This window comes from Bos javanicus, chromosome 1 (assembly GCF_032452875.1).
Source record: "Bos javanicus breed banteng chromosome 1, ARS-OSU_banteng_1.0, whole genome shotgun sequence".
Classification (NCBI taxonomy): Eukaryota; Metazoa; Chordata; class Mammalia; order Artiodactyla; family Bovidae; genus Bos; species Bos javanicus.
Window position 1 is genome coordinate 82,193,139 of NC_083868.1, and position 21,961 is coordinate 82,215,099.

Here is a 21,961-nt window from a genome sequence, read left to right on the forward strand (position 1 = left end):
ATGTGGTTTTTATGTTTAATATTAGGGGAGTAGAGCCAGTTAACATTTAGGGAGTTATCTGTTTTCATCTTGAGGTGGCCAATATGGGGATGTGGAATTTTTATACAAGTTATAAATGTTTGGCATAGTACTTTTGGTACATTGTGGCTTCACAAGGGCCAGTGTTAAAACTGCTTCCATGTCTAAGCAAAGAAAACTGCCTGCATATTGGTATGTCCTGGTGGGGAATAAAAGGGATAATTGGTTCCAATCACAGGTGTAGTTGTGGGTACTTTTTAGGTTTGGAGCATTTACAAAGCTGTAGTAGAAATGGATATCCCATGGATATTGCATGTTAAACCATGTGTTATCTGTGGAATACTCAGACTCAGTGTGCACACTGTTGACTGCAGCTATAGAAGTGTTCCTTTAGTTGTGACCCAATTTACTCTGGATAAGGGCAGAAACGGTTCACATTCCATTATTTGTAAAGTTACCTGCTGTTTGCCTTCATTATTTTTGCTACACTCATTTTACTTGTATTTAAATGTTTTAGGCAACCTAAGAACAAATGTACAAGTAAAGATGCAGTAAAAATGAATTGCTTGATATTCATTACTTCATGTATATCAAGCACAGCAGTAAAACAAAAACCCATGTATTTAACTTTTTTTAGTTTTTTTTTTTTTTGCTTTTGTGATTTTTTTTTTTTTTTTGATACTTGCCTAACATGCATGTGCTGTAAAAAATAGTTAACAGGGAAATAACTTGAGATGATGGCTAGCTTTGTTTAATGTCTTATGAGATTTTCATGAACAATCCAAGCATAATTGTTAAGAACACGTGTATTAAGTTCATGTAAGTGGAATAAAAGTTTTATGAATGGACTTTTCAACTACTTTCTCTACAGCTTTTCATGTAAATTAGTCTTTTGGTTCTGAAACTTCTCTAAAGAAAATTGTACATTTTTGGAAATTTATTCCTTATTCCCTCTTGGCAGCTAATGGGCTTTTACCAAGTTTGAATACAAAGTTTATCATAACGGTAAAATACTACTAAAATAACTACTACTGTTCCCAACCATGTCCTATACTCCCTCCTCCCCCTGAAAATTTTTTTCAGAGACGGGGAGTTGATTGAAAAAAGTAATGTTATTCCATTTAAAATTTTGGTATATGGTATTTTCTAACTTAGGAAGCCACAGTGTTCTTGGCCCATCATGACATTGGGTAGCATTAACTGTAAGTTTTGTGCTTCCAAATCACTTTTGTTTTTAAGAATTTCTTGGTATTCTTTAGCCTGTCTTCAATTTTGATCCTTTCTTCTTTCTATTTGTCAGGTGCACAGGATTACCTTTTTTAGCCTCTGTCTTGTCACCAACCATTCCTACTTGGCGGCCATGTACTTGGGGAAAAGGCCGCATGATCTTTCTGGCTCCACTCAATGTCTAAGGACACCCTGCTTCCTTTGCTTGCATCCCACAGACTATTTCCCTCTTCCTATTCACTGCAGCTAATCTCTCCTGAGTTGATGAGATTGTGTTATCTCCCTATACACCCTACCCTATCCTGAATGGTCTGTCATTGTCTTTGCCTTTAAATTCCTTCCCCTTCCTCTCTTTAAATAATGATGGGGCTAAGTAATACCCAAAGCTCACCCTACCAACTATTTCCTCAGTACCTTGCAGAAAACACCAAACAAAAATAACCATTTTAAAAGAGGTGTATTTTTTTTTTTTTTCTTCTAGAATGTAAGCTCCTCAAGAGCAGGGACAATGTTTTCTGTATGTTCTATTGTGCCTAGTACACTGTAAATGCTCAATAAATACTGATGATGGGAAAAAAAAAAAAATAGGGTGGCAGTAATTCAAACTAAAATAAGCGCCCCCCCCCCCAAAAAAAAAGGTATATTATCAGGACTTAGAAGCAATTGTTCCTATGACTTTTTCTGGGCATTGCTGGTATATTTCGTACACACGAGTCTCTTGAATTTGTCTCTCCTTGGATTTTAGATCCCTAGTGCTACACAGTCTGTAGTTATGAGGGTCCCTGCCCTAAGATGCTGATATTTTTCTTGTTACCAGTACCTCTTCTTCCACTTTCCTTACCTGGGAATAAAGGATTTATTCCCACATAAAAGAGGTGAGTTTAGTTTGCATTCCCACCAACACTGCTGGGCATACACACTGAGGAAACCAGAAGGGAAAGAGACACGTGTACTCCAATGTTCATCGCAGCACTGTTTATAATAGCCAGGACATGGAAGCAACCTAGATGCCCATCAGCAGATGAATGGATAAGAAAGCTGTGGTACATATACACAATGGAGTATTACTCAGCCATTAAAAAGAATACATTTGAATCAGTTCTAATGAGATGGATGAAACTGGAACCTATTATACAGAGTGAAGTAAGCCAGAAAGAAAAACACCAATACAGTATACTAACACATATATATGGAATTTAGAAAGATGGTAACAATAACCCTGTGTACGAGACAGCAAAAGAGACACTGATGTATAGATCAGTCTTATGGACTCTGTGGGAGAGGGAGAGGGTGGGGAGATTTGGGAGAATAGCAGTGAAACATGTATAACATCATGTATGAAACAAGTCACCAGTCCAGGTTTGATGCATGATACTGGATGCTTGGGGCTGGTGCACTGGGATGACCCAGAGGGATGGTATGGGGAGGGAGGAGGGAGGAAGGTTCAGGATGGGGAACACAGGTATACCTGTGGCAGATTCATTTCGATATTTGGCAAAACTAATACAATATTGTAAAGTTTAAACATAAAATAAAATTTAAAAAAATAAAATAAAATATGCATACCTGGATACCTATTTCCATAGTAAAAAAAAAAAAAAAGAGGTGAGTTTAAACATGAGATGCAGAGCAGGATTTTGCCTTTCTGATGAATTAATGAACTATATTTCATAAGACAAAAAGCAACCCTAAATTACCAACACCTGATTTTAAAAGCTTTCATCAGGAAGAGATGAAAATTATAGCTAAAAACCTGTTAAAATCTCTTTGGATATATATTATTATATTATATGTATTTCCATTTTCCTGTTAAAGTGATGTCCTATATTACTTTTACTTCTTTGTATGCACGTGTTTTGTGTTTCTAAAATTAAGCATAGTGACTAGTACATGCAAAGTGTTTTTCTCTGCTTTTACTAACACAAAATCTTAACATTTATGTTCATTAATGAGATGCCTTAACATTTATGTTCATTAATTTGATTTTATTCCTATTCAGATTTTGAAATCATTCATTTTCACTTCATGTAATAAATTGGACAACATGCAACACACACAAACCCGTACATTCAAGGTGTATGTGACATAGACATTTTTGTTGTTGTTCTTTGAAAGTTTGGGAAATTTTTGTGTACCCATCAGGACTACGCATCTTTGTGGGAGTAACTGCTAGTATTTCTCAGTTATTTAATCTTTCACAGGGCTTTATATTTTTGTAAGTAGGCATTCATTTTGGTTATGTATTATATTCTTATTTCTAATCTTATTAATTTGAATTTTTTCTTGTTTTCATTGAGACAATAGTCATTTATTAAAAAACACTTTTTAAATACACATCTTGGTTTTGTTCTTTATTTTATTTACATATATTCTTATTTCTTTTCTTTTCTTTTTTTTTTTCTTCTAGTCTTGATTTGCTACTTTCCCCCCAGCTAAATAATTTAGCATTTTAGTTCATTATGTTTATCTTTTTATCTATTTATTAATAAAGGTGCTTACAGTGATCTTTCTACCAATAACTGGTTTGTACAAGGTTTCCCTATGCAACAGTACAATGTTTAAGAGCATGGTCTTCAAAGTTAGGCTGCCTGGGTTCCTATCTCAGTTTTAGGCCTCATCAGCTGTGCTGCCTTGGACTAGTTACTGAACCTCTCTGTGCATCCAGTTTCCTTATCTGTAAAGTGGAGATGATTTCTAGGATCCACCCTGGAGATCATTTATGTAAAGATTATTTGAGACAGTATGAGTACTTAGCATAGTACGCAGTACATAGTAAGTTGTTAATAAGTGTTAGTATTGGAATTGTTATTGCTATCATTTTTAATTAGAAAATGCAGATTACTTAGTTCCTTCTGTAGGAGACTTCAAAGGGAAGAGGCACCTCCAGTGACAGGTAGGATGAAAGAGGAGCCTGGCGTGGAGGACTGGTGTCTGGCTGAGGGGTGGAGAAGGATCTGTGATTCCCAAGCTGGTAGTGTGGGTCCACAGCTGGAAAACCATGTAAACTGCTTTCAAGAACTAGAGGTTGGTCAAGCACAATACAGCAAAGTTCTAGGTAATTATAGCTTCTGCTCTTTTTGCTTTTTCTTCTTCCTCTACCTTATCCTTGGGGCTTCTCAGGTGGCGCTAGTGGTAAAAAATCCACCTGCCAACACAGGAGATGCAAGAGACGCAGTTTTGAAACCTGGGTCGATAAGATCCCCGGGAGGAGGAAATGGCAACCCACTCCAGTATTCTTGCCTGGAAAATCCCATGGACAGAGGAGCCTGGTGGGCTACAGTCCATGGGGTCGCAGAGTCAAACACCACTGAGCGTGCACGCTACCTTATCCTTACAGCCTCTCAACTCCATCTTTATCCCCCTCTTACCCCAGTTCAAACCCAAATGAATCTCCACTAAAATGTAAATGATTAAAAGATATAAGTTCTAATGTATTTGAATTTTACATTGGTGTAGTTCCAAGGTAAATTAATTTTCATGTGGATTTCTTGGGCCCACTTCAATAAAGTGTTAGGTTTTTTTTGTTTTGTTTGTTTGCAAGGGGGTTGATGGGCTAAACATAGGGGAGGGGCCTTCTTAAGTATCCACATATGTGCCTAATATCCCATCAACCTAGTCTTATCTAGAAGTCAAGGCCAGACAGCTGATTTGAATTTTTGTTAGGGGCAAGGTAAGGAGGTTACAAAGAGAGTGGGAAGTAGTCTGTAAATTAATATCTGTATGAATAGGGTGATGGTTCTGTGAGAAATAAAATGTGAGGCCCCCTTCCTATCTCAGATCACCTTCTTCCTGGCTTCCCACTCAACAGGGAAGAAATTTTTAGTTGGAACGGTCAGAGCCCAAGACATGGATTGGGCAGTGACATAGATTGTATTTTCCCAAACTGTCTCATCTCTCACACTGTTCTTATGATGTGATGCTGACAGGCTTCATTCTGAGATGGGGTCTGCCCTCTCCCTTTGAACCCAGGCAGACCTTTGTAAGTGCCTCAACTAGTCACCGGAGAAGGAAATGGCAACCCATTCCAGTGTTCTTGCCTGGAGAATCCCAGGGACGGGGGAGCCTTCTGGGCTGCTGTCTATGGGGTCGCACAGAGTCGGACACGACTGAAGCGACTTAGCAACAGCAGCAGTATGAAAGTTACTATGACTTCCACCTGGCTTTCTCTAGAGGCACTGGCCGTGTTAGGGGAAGCCTCCTGGAGAGGCCACGTGTGAGCACTCTGGCCAACAGCCAACAACAGACATGTGAGTGAATGCTCCTTTAGACATGTCCAGTCCTCAGCCTTCGAGTGTTCTGTGGAGACTGCAGAAACTGTGGAGCAGAGACAAGCTATCTTTGCTGTGCCCTGTCTGAATTCCTCCTGCTCCATTGGAACCACAAGACATAATCAACGATCCTTGTTGTATGTCATTACATTTTAGAGTGATTTGTCACACAGCACCAGATAAGGAAAACACACTACATTTATAACAGGGTGTGAACCCATGGGCTCCTCTCCCGCGCTTTCTGCCTCGCTTCTAGATGCATCGTGCCTGGCGAGTCTCTTTTCTTTTCTACTTTCCTCCTAACATGCACTTGGGGGAGCAAATAAGCCAAACCTATTGTGCAAACCTGGCCATACAGGTCCTCTACTTCTTAGACTTCTTCCTCTTTGCACATGATCAGGGGGCAGGGATATACCAAGAAGAAGGAGGTTCTGCTTACTTCTTTACCAGAGAGCTCTACATTGGGGTATGGGCACCTGGGCCCTCCTAACACGGAGGCATCTTGTTTCACAACCTGTGATTTCTTTCCATGCTTAGTTTCCTTGGAGCCTAATGGGAGGGCAATCAAGCAGTGGCAGCAAGGCAGGGTTTGTGCGTTGCTGGGTCCTTGCCTATAATATTGCAGTATCAAAACCTCATCCTAATAACCAAACATGGGTAGAGAGTGAAAAAGGAGTAATCAAAATGTAAAATGCACAAAAGCAGAAGCCAATTCCTCTTTATATCTCTATGTGGAAGAAAAAGAACAGCAGCTTTACAATCACAATATATGATTTCTTTCTCTACCAGGATAGATTGTAGAATGAGGAGTTTGAAGACCTTGGGCAAGTCAGCTCATCACTTTTCTGTGACTCCACTTTCCTGAATGTTAAAAGGGGAGTTTTCCTTAATCCTGTCCATCTGCAAATCCATAAATCTCTGCTCTCAGTCACTTTCCAAGCAATTTACACCTTCAGTTTCCAAACACGAACATATGCATTTGGATGGGCACCCAACAGGTGATGCGAGAAGGATGAGGGTGGCTCTGTGGCTCCTGGAATTCATAACAGCTGCCACTGGGGCTCAGCTCTCTCTCTTTGGGAAGTGGAGGATGAAATTCCCCAGGATCAGCTGCTCCTTGGGGAAATACAGCTGCCAGTGATGAGAAACAGCCTTGGTCTTACTCTTATCTTACCCTAGATGAACTAGCTCTGCTCAGGCCTGGAATAACATGGGTGCCCCAAATTCCACTCAGGTATACACTCAGGCCCAGTAGGAATGAGGAGGACAGCAAGCAAGCCTTATTCTATCCCATTGAAACTGGGGCACAGAAGGGCTTCATTTTACAAACAGCTATATATAGAACCTGAATGAAGCCACCACAATGTTTAGAACTAACTGTATTGATGATTCTTTGCACCTGATCCACTGGGGGTGGGAGGGAAAGAGGGGCTTCAGGCAGAAGCTTCCAGTATTGTCTCATTGCATGTCATCTTCCTACAGCTAATTTCAACCTGATTTTTTTTAGATAAATTGATATATAAAGTTATACTTGTTTCAGTTATACAACACAATGATTTGAAATATGTACCTATTGTGAAATAATCGCCATAAGTCTAGTTAACATCCATCACCAGACATTTTTTTTCTTGTGATGAGAACTTTTAAGATTTATCATTTTATCAACTTCTGAATATATAACACAATATTATTCACTGTAATCACTATGCTGTAATTAATTACATCCCCTGCTGCTACGTGCATGCTCAGTCATGTCCGACTCTGTGACTCCACTGTCCATGGGATTCTCCAGGAACTAATACTAGAATGGGTTGCCATTTCCTTCTCCAGGGGATCTTGCCAACCCAGGGATTGAACCTGCATCTCTTGTGTCTCCCGCATTGGCAGGCAGATTCTTTACCACTGCACCACCTGGGACATTATCAGTTATATCCCCAGGACTTATTTTTCTTACAATAAAATTTTACACCTTTTGACTCCCTTCCTCCATTTCTTCCACCCTCCACCCCCTGGCTCCTGCCTCTAGCAGTCACCAATCTGTTCTCGGTATCTATGAATTTGCAGAGGGTGTTTTTGTTTTAGATTCACGTGTAAGTGAGATTCATAAGGTATTTGTCATTCTCTGTCTGGTTTATTTTAGCATTATGCCCTCAAGGTCCATCCAAGTTGTTGCAAATGGCAGGATTTCCTTCTTTTTATGTCTTATTATCCTCACACTGACTTCTGAAATAACAGTATCATATTTCTGACGTGTTCTTCCACTCCCAGCCTCTGCTGGACACACGTTACCTGTACACTACCCCAGGCGTGTCAGCCGCAGCACCTCCATGTCCATAGTTCCTTCAGTGGGAGACTGTCTACCTGCTAAAGGAGCAGTTTAGGTGGCCTTTGCATCACGTGACTTCACTTTCTTTTCCTTCAGTTGCCAATGAGTGCTAAGATGGTGGTCAAATTCTCACTCTCAGGAATTCAAACTGGGAGGAAAGAAGAAAAGCTAGGTCATATCAAGAACTGAATTAGAAAGGATTAATAGTGGAAAAGAATAAGTAGGGGTTGAGACCATATGAGGTCAAAGTTAGAAGAAAGCAGATACTATGAGGGAAGAGAAACTTTAAGGTAGACAACAAAATAATAGAAAAAGTGTGTTTGTGATGTGAGGCAAGAACAGTAGAGTCACGTTTCTGGAGCACAGGGGTGGCCACCTGCTGCTGTTGGTCCCAGGGCTGGTTTACATGCAACCCCAGTTCCTGGAGGCCTGAATGTTCAATGACTTCTGGTCTTTGTCTCTTTTTTTCTTCCTTTTAAAAAATATTTATTTATTCATTTATTTGGCTATGCCGGGTCTTGGTTGCCGCACATAGGATCTATCAGCTTCTATGCAGTATTCGGGAACGTTAGTTGTGGCATGCAGGATCTAGTTTCCCAACCAAGGATCCAACCTGAGCCGCCTGCATTGGGAGTGTGGTCTTAACCACTGGGATCACCAGGCAAGTCTGAGGTCTTGGTTTCCTTTAGCGCACCGTGTACCTCCTGACTTTAAAATTCACATTGTACAAAGTACTGAATACCTGGACACACACCCACCCACCCACCCTCCAGGACACTGAGTACTAAGAACTCTAGCATGGATGCTCTGTGATGACTCCTGTTCTCTGAGCAAAATGCTGAGGACATTCACTGTGTCCTGAAGAGCCCTTCCATGGGAGATGATGGCCAATTATGTCACTGTCATAATGTCTGCTACCCTTAAGTGTCTGTTCTGTGCCAGGAACTATACTTGGCATTGAATAACCATTGTCTCCTCACTTAATCACAATCATCTCCTCTAAAATTGGTGTTATCAACATGTGAGAGTTGGACTGTGAAGAGGACTGAGTGCCGAAGAATTGATGCTTTTGAACTGTGGTGTTGGAGAAGACTCTTGAGAATCCCTTGGACTGCAAGGAGATCCAACCAGTCCATCCTAAAGGAGATCAGTCCTGGGTGTTCATCAGAAGGACTGATGCTGAAGCTGAAACTCCAATACTTTGGCCACCTCATGCGAAAAGTTGACTCATTGGAAAAGACTCTGATGCTGGGAGGGATTGGGGGCAGGAGGAGAAGGGGACGACAGAGGATGAGATGGCTGGATGGCATCACCGACTTGATGGATGTGAGTCTGAGTGAACTCCGGGAGTTGGTGATGGACAGGGAGGCCTGGCGTGCTGCGATTCACGGGGTCGCAAAGAGTCGGGACATGACTGAGCGACTGAACTGAACTGAACTGAACTGATACAGCTAAGAAAATGCTGGCTCAGAGAGCATACGTGATATCAGTTGGCAAATGGTGAAAACAAGATTTGAACTCTAAAACTCAAGTCCTCCTCACTCTGCTGTGACACCTTCCTAAGGAGTGCTGTTAAATCCAGCTTCTCTAGAAAATCAGCTTCCCACACAGCACAGAGTTTCAAATGGGTTTGATTTTGATAGCTTTAAGGAAGGCAGGGATTCCGCAGTTCATAGGTCCCCATTGCTGTCTATTACTTTATATCCAGAGCTCTTCACTCCTTTATGTTATTTTCTTGGCCCCAAAGGCAGTGGAGTTTTCAGCCTCTGTGAGTGAAGCACACTAACGTGTAAGTACAATTTCTTAGGCAGAGTACCCTACCTCAGACGTCTCTGAGCCAGCCTCCAAGTAGCTATTAGAGTTCTCCCTGAGAATGATTCCCAGCCACTTTGATCTCCACACATTCCCAATGGAACTCTTTCTCTTTCTCTCTACATTCCTCCTTCTTTGTTCCCTAGCTAATGACTAGCATGGTCCCTGAAACTCCTTTGCTCCCCAGACTCAAATAATCCAGAATTTTATTGATTATACCCCTTCAGGATTTATACCACTTTTCCTGCTTTCCATTCTCACCATTCAGGCTCTCTTCCCACCCCACTCCCCCTCGCCCAGAGTGGAAATTGCCTTACCTCTCATCTTGCCCCATTCAATTTCTCCTACTGGCTCATTCTAGGCTTAATAGTTTTTAATGGGGTAGCTATTTTATTTTTAAGTTTAACTAATCAATTTTATTGCAATAAGTGGTTCAAATTGTAAATTCTCCTTGGATAATACTTGGTTTTAAAAAATTGAAGTAGAGTTGTTTTACAATGTTGTGTTAGTTTCAAGTGTATAGCAAAGTGATTAGTAAAAGTGAATATATTTTTTAAAAGATATATTCATATATTCATATGAAATATGAATATATATTCACATATAAAAAGATATAAAAAGGACATATATTCTTTTTCATAATACATTATAAAATATTGAGTATAGTTGCCTGTGATATATAGTAGGTCCTTATTTTTAATCTATTTTATATATAGTAATGTGTATATGTTACCCCGAAATTCCCAATATATTTAAAAATTTTTAATTTATTTATTTTTGGCTGTGCTGGGTCTTTGCTGTTGTGCAGGCTTTTCTCTAGTTGTGAAGAGTGGGGGCTACTCTCGAGTTGCTGTGCACGGGCTTCTCATTGCAGTTGCTTCTCTTGTGGCTCCCGGGCTCTAGAGCACAGGCTCAATAGTTGTGGTGCTTGGGCTTAGTTGTTTTGTGGTAGGTGGGATCTTCCTGGATCAGGGATGATCTTGTGTCTCCTGCATTGGCAGGCAGATTCTTTACTACTGAGCCACCAGGGAAGCCCCTCTAATATTTAAAATTCACACTTGATCCTGTCGCTCTGGGCTCAGAATCCCTCCTTGGCTCCTATATTAGTTATCTCTTGCTGCATAAGAGATTATCTCATAGTTTCTGTGGGTCAGGAATCTGGGTGCTGCTCAACTGGCTCAGGGTCTCTTAAAACTGCAGTGAAGGTGTTGGCTAGAACTGTTTCTTCTCAGGATTCAGTTGGGAGGAATTGCTTTCAAGCTCACTGATTTGGTTTTTGGAAACTTAAGTCCTTTCCAGTGTTGGCCAGAGAAGGTCATTTCCTTCCCATGTGACCTTTTCCATAGGCCACTCACAATGTGACTGCCGGCTTCCCTCACAGTGAGATCTCCGAGACAGACGGAGACAGAGAGTACAACAGCAGAAGCCATAGTCTTTGTAACCTAATCTTGGAAGTGACTCCCTCACTACTTTTGGGGTTGCTTAACCCAGTCCACACTCAAGGGAGGGAATTATTCCGAGTGTGAATACCAGGAGGTGGTGATCCCTGGGGGCCATGTTAGAAGCTTCTTACCACAACCTGCACTCTCCTGAAGCTGTAGTTTGGCTCTGCTCTTATGGGCTTGCAAAGAAATGAGGTTTTAGTATTCCCAACCAATATGTATCAGCTTTAGTGGCAGCAGGTGGACTTCATGAATTTGTTTCATTCATGTTTTATGGTATATTTTTATTGAACAAAGTGCTTCCAGCTGAAAAGTATTTAAAAACCACTGGTTTAGGGGACTCTGTCTAAACTTTGTAGGGCTGTTCATGATCTGTCCCTCCTGCCTATTCCACGCCTCATCTGACTGGCCTGTCAGGCCAGCATGACTTTCAAGCAAGACAGACTTAGAGTTGCCCTTTGCCTTTCTTGCCTGCATGCATGCTGTGCTCTATTCCATCATACCCCAGCCCAGGCTGACTGCATTGCCAGGGCTAACTCATCCTTTCCATGAAATATTTTTTGCTCCAGGCAGATTTTTCTGTTTCCTCCTCATTCTTTTACTGTGCTTTGTTTAACCCCCTTAGATAAAGCAATTATCTTTTGTATTCTTATGGTTGGTTTATGTTTCCCTTCTAAATTTTCTCCAGCATCTAACCCAGAGCCTGGCACACAGAAGATGCTCAGCCGCTGTTTGTGGAGTGAATAAACAAGCCCGGCACTGGATGCTGGACGCTGCCTAAATGCTTGGGGCCCTGGGTGTGGACGGAGTGCTGACCGCAGCCCTGCATCTTCAAGGGTTGCATGTGGCACCTTGGCTGTCTCATTTATAATCCATGAGACAGTCATTGTATTCCAGATTGCTCTTCACTGTCATTTTAGCCTTTAGCTGCTTACTGAAATGAGCTAATTAAAGCTGAATTATTTTAATTGCTAATCATCAAGAAAAAAGGTTTTCTTTTTTTTTTTTGAATGGAAATGGCAAACTGTGTGTATTATCCTACCATTAAAAGAAGCCAGAATGTTCTTGTTTCGAAATTATGATGGGTCTGCTGCTTCCAGAAGTGAGTGTGGACCACTGGAGTGTAAAGAAAGGTTATGCTGTGTGGAGCACAAAATTGACCTAGATCCTACTTCCATTAGTGTCACATCATATTACTCAGGAAAAGTCCGGTGGTTATTGGGCTTGAACATTGAGGGTGTGTACAGATGCCCACAGGGGGGTGATGGCTTGGCACATTAATCATAGGCCTTTTGCCCTCCTCTTATGTTCAAAATCTACTCTGGAGGTTATTTTTCCATAAAAAATTTTTCATAGATAAAGATATTTCTCTAGTTGATAAGATAAATTGGGACAAAACTTGGTGTATCCCTTTAAAGGGCAGCTAAGGGATGGAATGGTGAATTTTGAAAATTATATTAAGATGATCCACAAATATCTACCACTTCCACTGCTTCAAAAAGACTACAGGAATTGCTGTTCGGGATTGCTCAGGGTGTTACAAAACTGAACTTGGGTGGGCTTTACCAACACAAAGCGAAGCCAACCTACTGACATTGGGTTGTGGTGAAGGCAAGCACACTATTTATTGCAAGGTGCCATGCATGGCAAATGGGCAGCTGATGACCTGAATTCCTGGATGGCTCTTAAGGAAGGGTTTTTAAAGGCAAGATTATGGGTGAGGGTTGTGGGAGACGTTTTTCTGGTTGCTTGGTAGCAAGGTAACAAGGTGATGTTTCAGGAATCTCAATCATCAGCCTTTCAGATCAGATCAGTCGCTCAGTCGTGTCCGACTCTTTGCGATCCCATGAATCGCAGCACGCCAGGCCTCCCTGTCCATCACCAACCCCCGGAGTTCATTCAGACTCACGTCCATTGAGTCAGTGATGCCATCCAGCCATCTCATCCTCTGTCGTCCCCTTCTCCTCCTGCCCCCAATCCCTCCCAGCATCAGGGTCTGAGGTGGCCAAAGTACTGGAGTTTCAGCTTTAGCATCATTCCTTCCAAAGAAATCCCAGGGCTGATCTCCTTCAGAATGGACTGGTTGGATCTCCTTGCAGTCCAAGGGACTCTCAAGAGTCTTCTCCAACACCACAGTTCAAAAGCATCAATTCTTCGGCTCTCAGCCTTCTTCACAGTTCAATTCTCACATCCATACATGACCACAGGAAAAACCATAGCCTTGACTAGACGAAACTTTGTTGGCAAAGTAATGTCTCTGCTTTTGAATATGCTATCTAGGTTGGTCATAACTTTCCTTCCAAGAAGTAAGCGTCTTTTAATTTCATGGCTGCAGTCACCATCTGTAGTGATTTTGGAGCCCAGAAAAATAAAGTCTGACACTGTTTCCACTGTTTCCCCATCTATGTCCCATGAAGTGGTGGGACTGGATGCCATGATCTTCGTTTTCTGAATGTTGAGCTTTAAGCCAACTTTTTCACTCTCCACTTTCACTTTCATCAAGAGGCTTTTTAGTTCCTCTTCACTTTCTGCCATAAGGTTGGTGTCATCTGCATATCTGAGGTTATTGATATTTCTCCCGGCAATCTTGATTTCAGCTTACGTTTCTTCCAGTCCAGCGTTTCTCATGATGTACTCTGCATATAAGTTAAATAAACAGGGTGACAATATACAGCCTTGACGAACTCTTTTTCCTATTTGGAACCAGTCTGTTGTTCCATGTCCAGTTCTAACTGTTGCTTCCTGACCTGCATACAAATTTCTCAAGAGGCAGATCAGGTGGTCTGGTATTCCCATCTCTTTCAGAATTTTCCACAGTTTATTGTGATCCACACAGTCAAAGGCTTTGGCATAGTCAATAAAGCAGAAATAGATGTTTTTCTGGAGCTCTCTTGCTTTTTCTATGATCCAGCGGATGTTGGCAATTTGATCTCTGGTTCCTCTGCCTTTTCTAAAACCAGCTTGAACATCTGGAAGTTCACGGTTCACATATTGCTGAAGCCTGGCTTGGAGAATTTTGAGCATTACTTTACTAGCGTGTGAGATGAGTGCAATTGTGCGGTAGTTTGAGCATTCTTTGGCATTGCCTTTCTTTAGGATTGGAATGAAAACTGACCTTTTCCAGCCCTGTGGCCACTGCTGAGTTTTCCAAATTTGCTGGCATATTGAGTGCAGCACTTTCACAGCATCATCTTTCAGGATTTGGAATAGCTCAACTGGAATTCCATCACCTCTACTAGCTTTGTTCGTAGTGATGCTTTCTAAGGCCCACTTGACTTCACATTCCAGGATGTCTGGCTCTAGGTCAGTAATCACACCATCGTGATTATCTGCGTCGTAAAGATCTTTTTTGTACAGTTCTTCTGTGTATTCTTGCCATCTCTTCTTAATATCTTCTGCTTCTGTTAGGTCCATACCATTTCTGTCCTTTATCGAGCTCATCTTTGCATGAAATGTTCCTTTGGTATCTCTAATTTTCTTGAAGAGATCCCTAGTCTTTCCCATTCTGTTGTTTTCCTCTATTTCTTTGCATTGATCACTGAAGAAGGCTTTCTTATCTCTTCTTGCTATTCTTTGGAACTCTGCATTCAGATGCTTATATCTTTCCTTTTCTCCTTTGCTTTTTGCTTCTCTTCTTTTCACAGCTATTTGTAAGGCGTCCTCAGACAGCCATTTTGCTTTTTTGCATTTCTTTTCTATGGGAATGTTCTTGATCCCTGTCTCCTGTACAGTGTCACGAACCTCATTCCATAGTTCATCAGGCACTCTATCTATCAGATCTAGGCCCTTAAATCTATTTCTCACTTCCACTGTATAATCATAAGGGATTTGATTTAGGTCATACCTGAATGGTCTAGTGGTTTTTCCTACTTTCTTCAATTTAAGTCTGAATTTGGCAATAAGGAGTTCATGGTCTGAGCCACAGTCAGCTCCTGGTCTTGTTTTTGCTGACTGTATAGAGCTTCTGCATCTTTGGCTGCAAAGAATATAATCAATCTGATTTAGGTGTTGACCATATGGTGATGTCCATGTATAGAGTCTTCTCTTGTGTTGTTGGAAGAGGGTGTTTGTTATGACCAGTGCATTTTCTTGGCAAAACTCTATTAGTCTTTGCCCTGCTTCATTCCGTATTCCAAGGCCAAATTTGCCTGTTACTCCAGGTGTTTCTTGACTTCCTACTTTTGCATTCCATTCCCCTATAATGAAAAGGCCTTTAGTTCTAACCAATCTGGGGACTATTGGCTTGTGATCAGCATATAGTCATCATCTTCCACTGGGTGGGGGTCTTAGTTTCTATAGAATAATGCAAAGACATGCATTACATTGTTTTATATATAATCTCTTTAGAAGAAACTAGAAGTCTTGTGACTCTACTGTTCTAATCATTAACTACTTTAGTCTGTTCTCTGAAACTCAAAGGAAGCCAAACAAGAAGGGGAGGGCACAGAGGGCCTTGTATCCAAGAAAACACTGCAGGATCCTTCTCAGTTTCAGGGACCCATCTGTTTTTCTACTTTGCCTTTGATGAAGGTGCAATGGAATATTTTGCAGGAAAGCTGTCCTTCATGGTGCACTGTGTAGCAGAAGGTTAGGGAAGGACCATGAGTATTTACTATGAGTCTGTTCTTCTTGCAATGTCTAAAATACATCTTGGCAGAGTTGTTGCAGCCTGGGTCACTCACCTATAAGACGTTAAGACATTCATTCAATAAGATTACAAGCCAGTTTGTTAAGCAAGACTTCTTTTTTAATTTCAAAGGCTTCATAGAAATCTCCATGTTCTGGGGGCTTAATGGTTTAAAAAATAGATGTTTTGCCTTTCTATATTGATTTTTTTTTTTACTGTTTAGTCATACATTTTTTAATGTGTCCATGCAAAAATATTTGTTGAGTGTCTTCTAGTACCAAGTCCTTGAGTATGGAGGAGTGAGAAAACTAAGAAAAGGCTTCGAGTTGGCTTCCAGCTAGAATTTGAAGGAAAGGAGGGGCATTCCTCATGTATAAAGTGAGGGGCAGGCAGTTCAAGGCAAGGAGAACAGAATGGGGAAAGGCACAGAGGCAGACAGGAAGGAAAGTGTATTACATGTCCAGAAGCAAAGTAACAATCTGGAGAAGATTTGGAGCCATGGGGAGGGCTTTGTATAGCCTCAAGATTAGGAGTTTTTTCAGTAGGCAATGAGAAGTGTCAAAGGTTTTAAGGCCAGGTATGTTTTGATTGGGGTTCCCAGGTGGTGCAGTGGTAAAGAATCCACCTGCCAATGCAGGAGACGCAAGAGACTCTGGTTTGATCCCTGGGTTGGGAAGATCCCCTGTAGGAGGGAATGGCAACCCACTCCTGTAATCTTGCCTGGAGAATCCCGTGAACAGAGGAGCCTGGTGGGCTATAGTCCATGGAGTCGCAGAGAGTCAGATACAACTGAGCACCCGTATGTGTGCTCGCACGCACACACACACACACACACACACACGTGCTGATCAGATTTATGTTTTACAGAAATCTCCTCTCAGCATCATGAAGGAAGGATTGAACATAGAGAGTCTGTAAACATGGGAGACATTTGAAGGTGTTGAGAGGAAGACTGATATTTATTGAGGATCTGCAATGTGCCAGCTATTGTGCTAGACTCTTGACATGTTATTACAGTTACTGACTACTGCAGGTGTATGGGATAGGAATTATAATTCCCATTTAAGAGATGAGGCTAAATAATGTGTCCAAGATGGCTCAGCTAGGTGGTAGAGGAGCCGAGCTTTGATTCTGCTCTGTCTGATTCCAAAGCTACTGCTCTTTCCTTTACATCAAAGTGGATGATGAGGGTCTGAATTATGCCAGTGGCAATGCTAAAGAGGCAGCCTCCCTCCCCACTGAAGACTCTTAATATAGTTGCACCTCATTTGGAAGCTTCTCCATCCACTTCATCATTCTAATTGCTTTAATATGACAAATTGACCAATTACTAGCAGGTTATTTATAACCATGGTGGAATTAGTTGCTTGGTTCAATCAAGCAACCAAAAGTAACTGATTTGTAATGACTCGATTTATCAAAGTGTTCAGAGTGGTTGGTGTGTGTGGACAAAACTCACATTAGCATTAGACAAAAACGTGCAATCGAGAATGGCTGACTATTCACAAATGACAACTGAACCAAAAGGTTTCTAGCACTTGCTCCATCTATAACCAAGTGGGCAGGTCATAGTTTTGAGTGCCAAGAGATAGTCTGGGAAATCATTTTTGTTTTGCTGACAAAGAAACTGAAGTCAGGAAAGCACAAATGATTTGCCCAGGCCTCCTAACCAGAAAACAACAGAGCTTAGATTTGAACCATCTCCATTGTTCTGATGCCCAGTCCCAGAGAACCTGTCACACTTTGCCTGCTGAACTGTGACTCTGAGCAAGTCACTTAGCCTCTTGAATCCTCTATTACTTTGCCCACAACAAGATAGAATCAGTGGATGTCATCAGTGAGCTTTTACTCTGTAAGAAAATACTCAAAACTCAGCCTTTTGAAACAACAGCTGTTTTATGTAGCTCCTGATTCCGTGGTGTATCCTCATGGTTGCTCTGCCCAGGACTGGCTCCGCAGGGTTCTACTGGACTTCTCACTTCTGTGATCAGCAGGTAGGTCCAGGGTAATCTAGTATAGCCTCACTATACTTCTATACTATGCTTCTATTGCTTGATAGACAATTATCTGGGCCTTGTCATCTGGGGGCACCTCCATTCTCCTCCACAAGACATTTCATCCTCCAGCAGGCTTGTTCCACCAGCTTGTATACATTTTGCTCTCATGGTTTCAAGCACAGAAAGAAAAAGTAAATTTCAATGAGCAGGTTCTTTGGAAATCTATGCATGTTTTCTATTTTCCCACTGGCTAAAGCATTGAGAGTTGGACTGTGAAGAAAGCTGAGTGCTGAAGAATAGATGCTTTGGAACTGTGGTGTTGGAGAAGACTCTTGAGAGTCCCTTGGACTGCAAGGAGATCCAACCAGTCCATCCTAAAAAAGATCAGATCAGTCCTGGGTGTTCATTGGAAAGACTGATGCTAAAGCTGAAACTCCAATACTTTGGCCACCTCATGCGAAGAGTTGACTCATTGGAAAAGACTCTGATGCTGGGAGGGATTGGGGGCAGGAGGAGAAGGGGACGACAGAGGATGAGATGGCTGGATGGCATCACCAACTCGATGGACGTGAGTTTGAGTGAGCTCCGGGAGTTGGTGATGGTCAGGGAGGCCTGGCGTGCTGCGATTCATGGGGTCGCAAAGAGTCGGATACTACTGAGTGACTGAACTGAAAGCAGTTCAGAAGATGTGGTATGCAGTGTCTAAAATGGCTCCCAGTGATTTCTGTCTCCTGATATTTATGTCTTTGTGTAACCTCTGCCCCTGCTGTGAGGGCTGGACCTATTGATTTGCTTCTAATAGATGGAATATGCAAAATGATGAGGCATCACTTCTGAGACTAGATTATAGAAGACTGACACTCTTTTTTACATGCTTGATCTTGTAAAGCATGAAGAGGCCTATGAAGAGGCCCATGTGGCAAGGAACTAAGGGTACCCGCCAGCCAACAACCAGTAAAGAACTGAGACCCCCCAGCCCAACAGTTTTTAATGAATCAGATCCTGACAACAATCAATCAGTGAGCAAGCTTAGAAGTAGGCCCTTCCCCAGTTGAAACTTCAGATGAGAATGCAGCCCTGGCCCATGCCTTCATTGCAGACTTGTCAGTAACTTTGAAGCAAGTGACCTAGCCAAGTCATACCTGGAGTTCTGACCACAGAAACTGTGTTGTGTGTGTTAATTTGGGAGGGATTTATTACACAGCAATAGGTAACCAACATACATAGCTAAGGTCAGCATCAGTGTGGGAGAGGAATATTCAAGGGTATGGTTATTGAAAAGGTAATTATAGGAATTATTCACACACATTTATAAACAGTTTTATATAGATGGATGTTTTCCAGCCTTTCAGAATCTGAGATGGAATAATTTCCACTACTTCAACAACAATGATTAACTCTGTGTTAAGTACTGGGAACAATATGGTGAACAAGAACAGAGGCCATGTTCCTGGCCTCAGGCACCTATAGTTTGTAGCAGAGGAGAGGGGATGAAGAAAGACATTAGCTCAATAATTCTTTTTTTTTTTAACTTAAAAAATTTTATTTTTATGTTTTTATTGAAGGATAATTGCTTTACAGAATTTTGTTGTTTTGTTAAACCTCAACATGAATCAGCCATAAATAATTCCTTCTTTAATTATGTATTTAAAGCTGTTAAGTGATAGAAAGGAAGTATGTATATAACTATAAATTAGTTTGGATTGGTATGAGAAAACTCGAGAAAGTGGCAGATAAGCTGAAGAGGTAGGCAAGAGAGAAAGAGGCAGGAAAGAGAGAAATTCCACAGTAGAAGTGGCATTCTTAAAGGGAAGCTGGATAGGTGGTCAGGAGCTATGGAATAAGTTCATATTTATGGGCAGATTGTATCCTGCCATGTGATAATGGTATTGTGGGTTACGGTTTTTAAGCTTTCATTTAGAGATAGATGTTAAAATATTTATGGATGAAATTATATGATGTATGGTGTGGTGTGGTGTGGTTTAGTCGCTAAGTCATATCCGACTCTTGCGACCCCATGAACTGCAACCTGCCAGGCTCCTCTGTCCATGGGATTCTCTGGGGAAGAATATTGGAGTGGGTTGCCATTTCCTTTTCCAGGGGATCTTCCCAACCCAGGGATCAAACCTGGGTCTCCTGCGTTGCAGGCAGATTTTTTACCAACTGAGCTACAAGGGAAGCCCATGATGTGTGGGATCTGCTTCAGAATAATTCAGTGGCAGGGTGAGGGTCAGGAGTGGGTAGAGCTGCAGATGAAAGATTTTCCAAATGAGTTAATGATTATTGAAGCTGGGTGATGGATACTTGTGGGTTCATTATACTACTCTACTTTTCTATGTTCCATAATAAAACTTAAAAAACTTAAATCCTGAAAACACATCCTGAAGGCTATGTATATGTATAATGTTTGAGAGGTCACAGCACATATACCTCCTTGTGCTCCATTCCGGAAAATAGAGGTTAATAACATCTTTAGGGCAAGGGAATGGAATGAGTTTTATGTTACAGAAAGTATAAAGACTTCTCAGCTTCAAATCATATGGCTAACATAAAGTAGGGTATTTGGGTCATTTACCTTGCCTCCTGGCTGTAACACATTACTTCTGCTCATTTTTCGCTAGCTCAGACGGCATGGTTTCATATATAACAGAAACTTATAATATGGTTCACTCTTGAATAAAAGCCAGCGGAAGGATTCTGTTCAAATTACATAGCATGGACAGTGTTAGAGCGAATTTATGGGTTAGGAAAGGAAAAGAATACAGTAGGAGAGAGGCGAATCCTCTTTTATTCAAAAAATTCTGGGTTGGCTTGCAATGGCAATAATGGATTATTAATTTCTTTTTCTCTTTTATGTATGTTATTCTGAGGTGGGTCAGGCTGTGAAATTAATAGCAGGGATGGAGACATGAGTCAGGGATGTACTTCCTTAGGATATTTTTGGTGGGGGAGAGAAATACCTGGGGCTGAAGCTGAAGACATGATGCTTCATGTTTCAATGTTCAATTGTTTCAATGTTAGGTTATTTGGGGAATCACAGTTTGAGATTTTGATTCATACCTTCCTTGACAGTACCTTTGCCACCAAATTGTTTTTCTTCAGTTCAGTTCAGTCACTCAGTCATGTCCAACTCTTTGCGACCCCATGGACTGCAGCATGCCAGGCTTCCTTGTCCATCACCAAATCCCGGAGCTTACTCAAACTGATGTCCATCTAGTTGGTGATGCCATCCAATCGTCTCATCTCTGTCATCCCCTTCTCCTCCCGCCTTCAATCTTTCCCAATATCAGGGTCTTTTCCAATGAGTCAGTTCTTCACATCAGGTGGTCAAAGTACTGGAGTGTCAGCTTCAGCATCAGTCCTCCCAGTGAATATTCAGGACTGATTTCTTTTAGGATTGAGTGGTTTGATCTCCTTGCAGTCCAAGGGACTCTCAAGAGTCTTCTCTAACACCACAGTTCAAAAGCATCCATTCTTTGGCACTCAGCTTTCTTTATAGTCCAACTCTCACATCCATAATGACTACTGGAAAAACCATAGATTTGACTAGACAGAACTTTGTTGGGAAAGTAATGTCTCTGCTTTCTAATATGCTGTCTAGGTTGGTCATAGCTTTTCTTCTAAGGAGCAAGCATCTCTTAATTTCATGGCTGCAGTCACCATCTGCAGTGATTTTGGAGCCCCCCAAAATAAAGCCTGTCACTGTTTTTTTTTTAATTTTATTTTATTTTTAAACTTTACATAATTGTATTAGTTTTGCCAAATATCAAAATGAATCCGCCACAGGTATACATGTGTTCCCCATCCTGAACCCTCCTCCCTCCTCCCTCCCCACCTGTCACTGTTTTCATTGTTTCCCCATCTATTTGCCATAAAGTGATGGAACTGGATGCCATGATCTTTGTTTTTTCAATGTTGAGTTTTAAGCCAGCTTTTTCACTCTCCTCTTTTACTTTCATCAAGAGGTTCTTTAGTTCTTCTTCACCTTCCACCATAAGGGTGGTGTCATATACATATCTGAGGTTATTGATATTTCTCCTGGCAATCTTGATTCCAGCTTGTGCTTCATTCAGGCTGGCAGTTCATGTGATGTACTCTGCATATAAGTTAAATAAGCAGGGTGACAATACACAGCCTTGATGTACTCCTTTCCCAATTTTGAACCAGTCAGTTGTTCCATGTCTCGTTCTAACTCTTGCTTCATGACCTGCATACAAGCTTCTCAGGAGGCAGGTAAGGTGGTC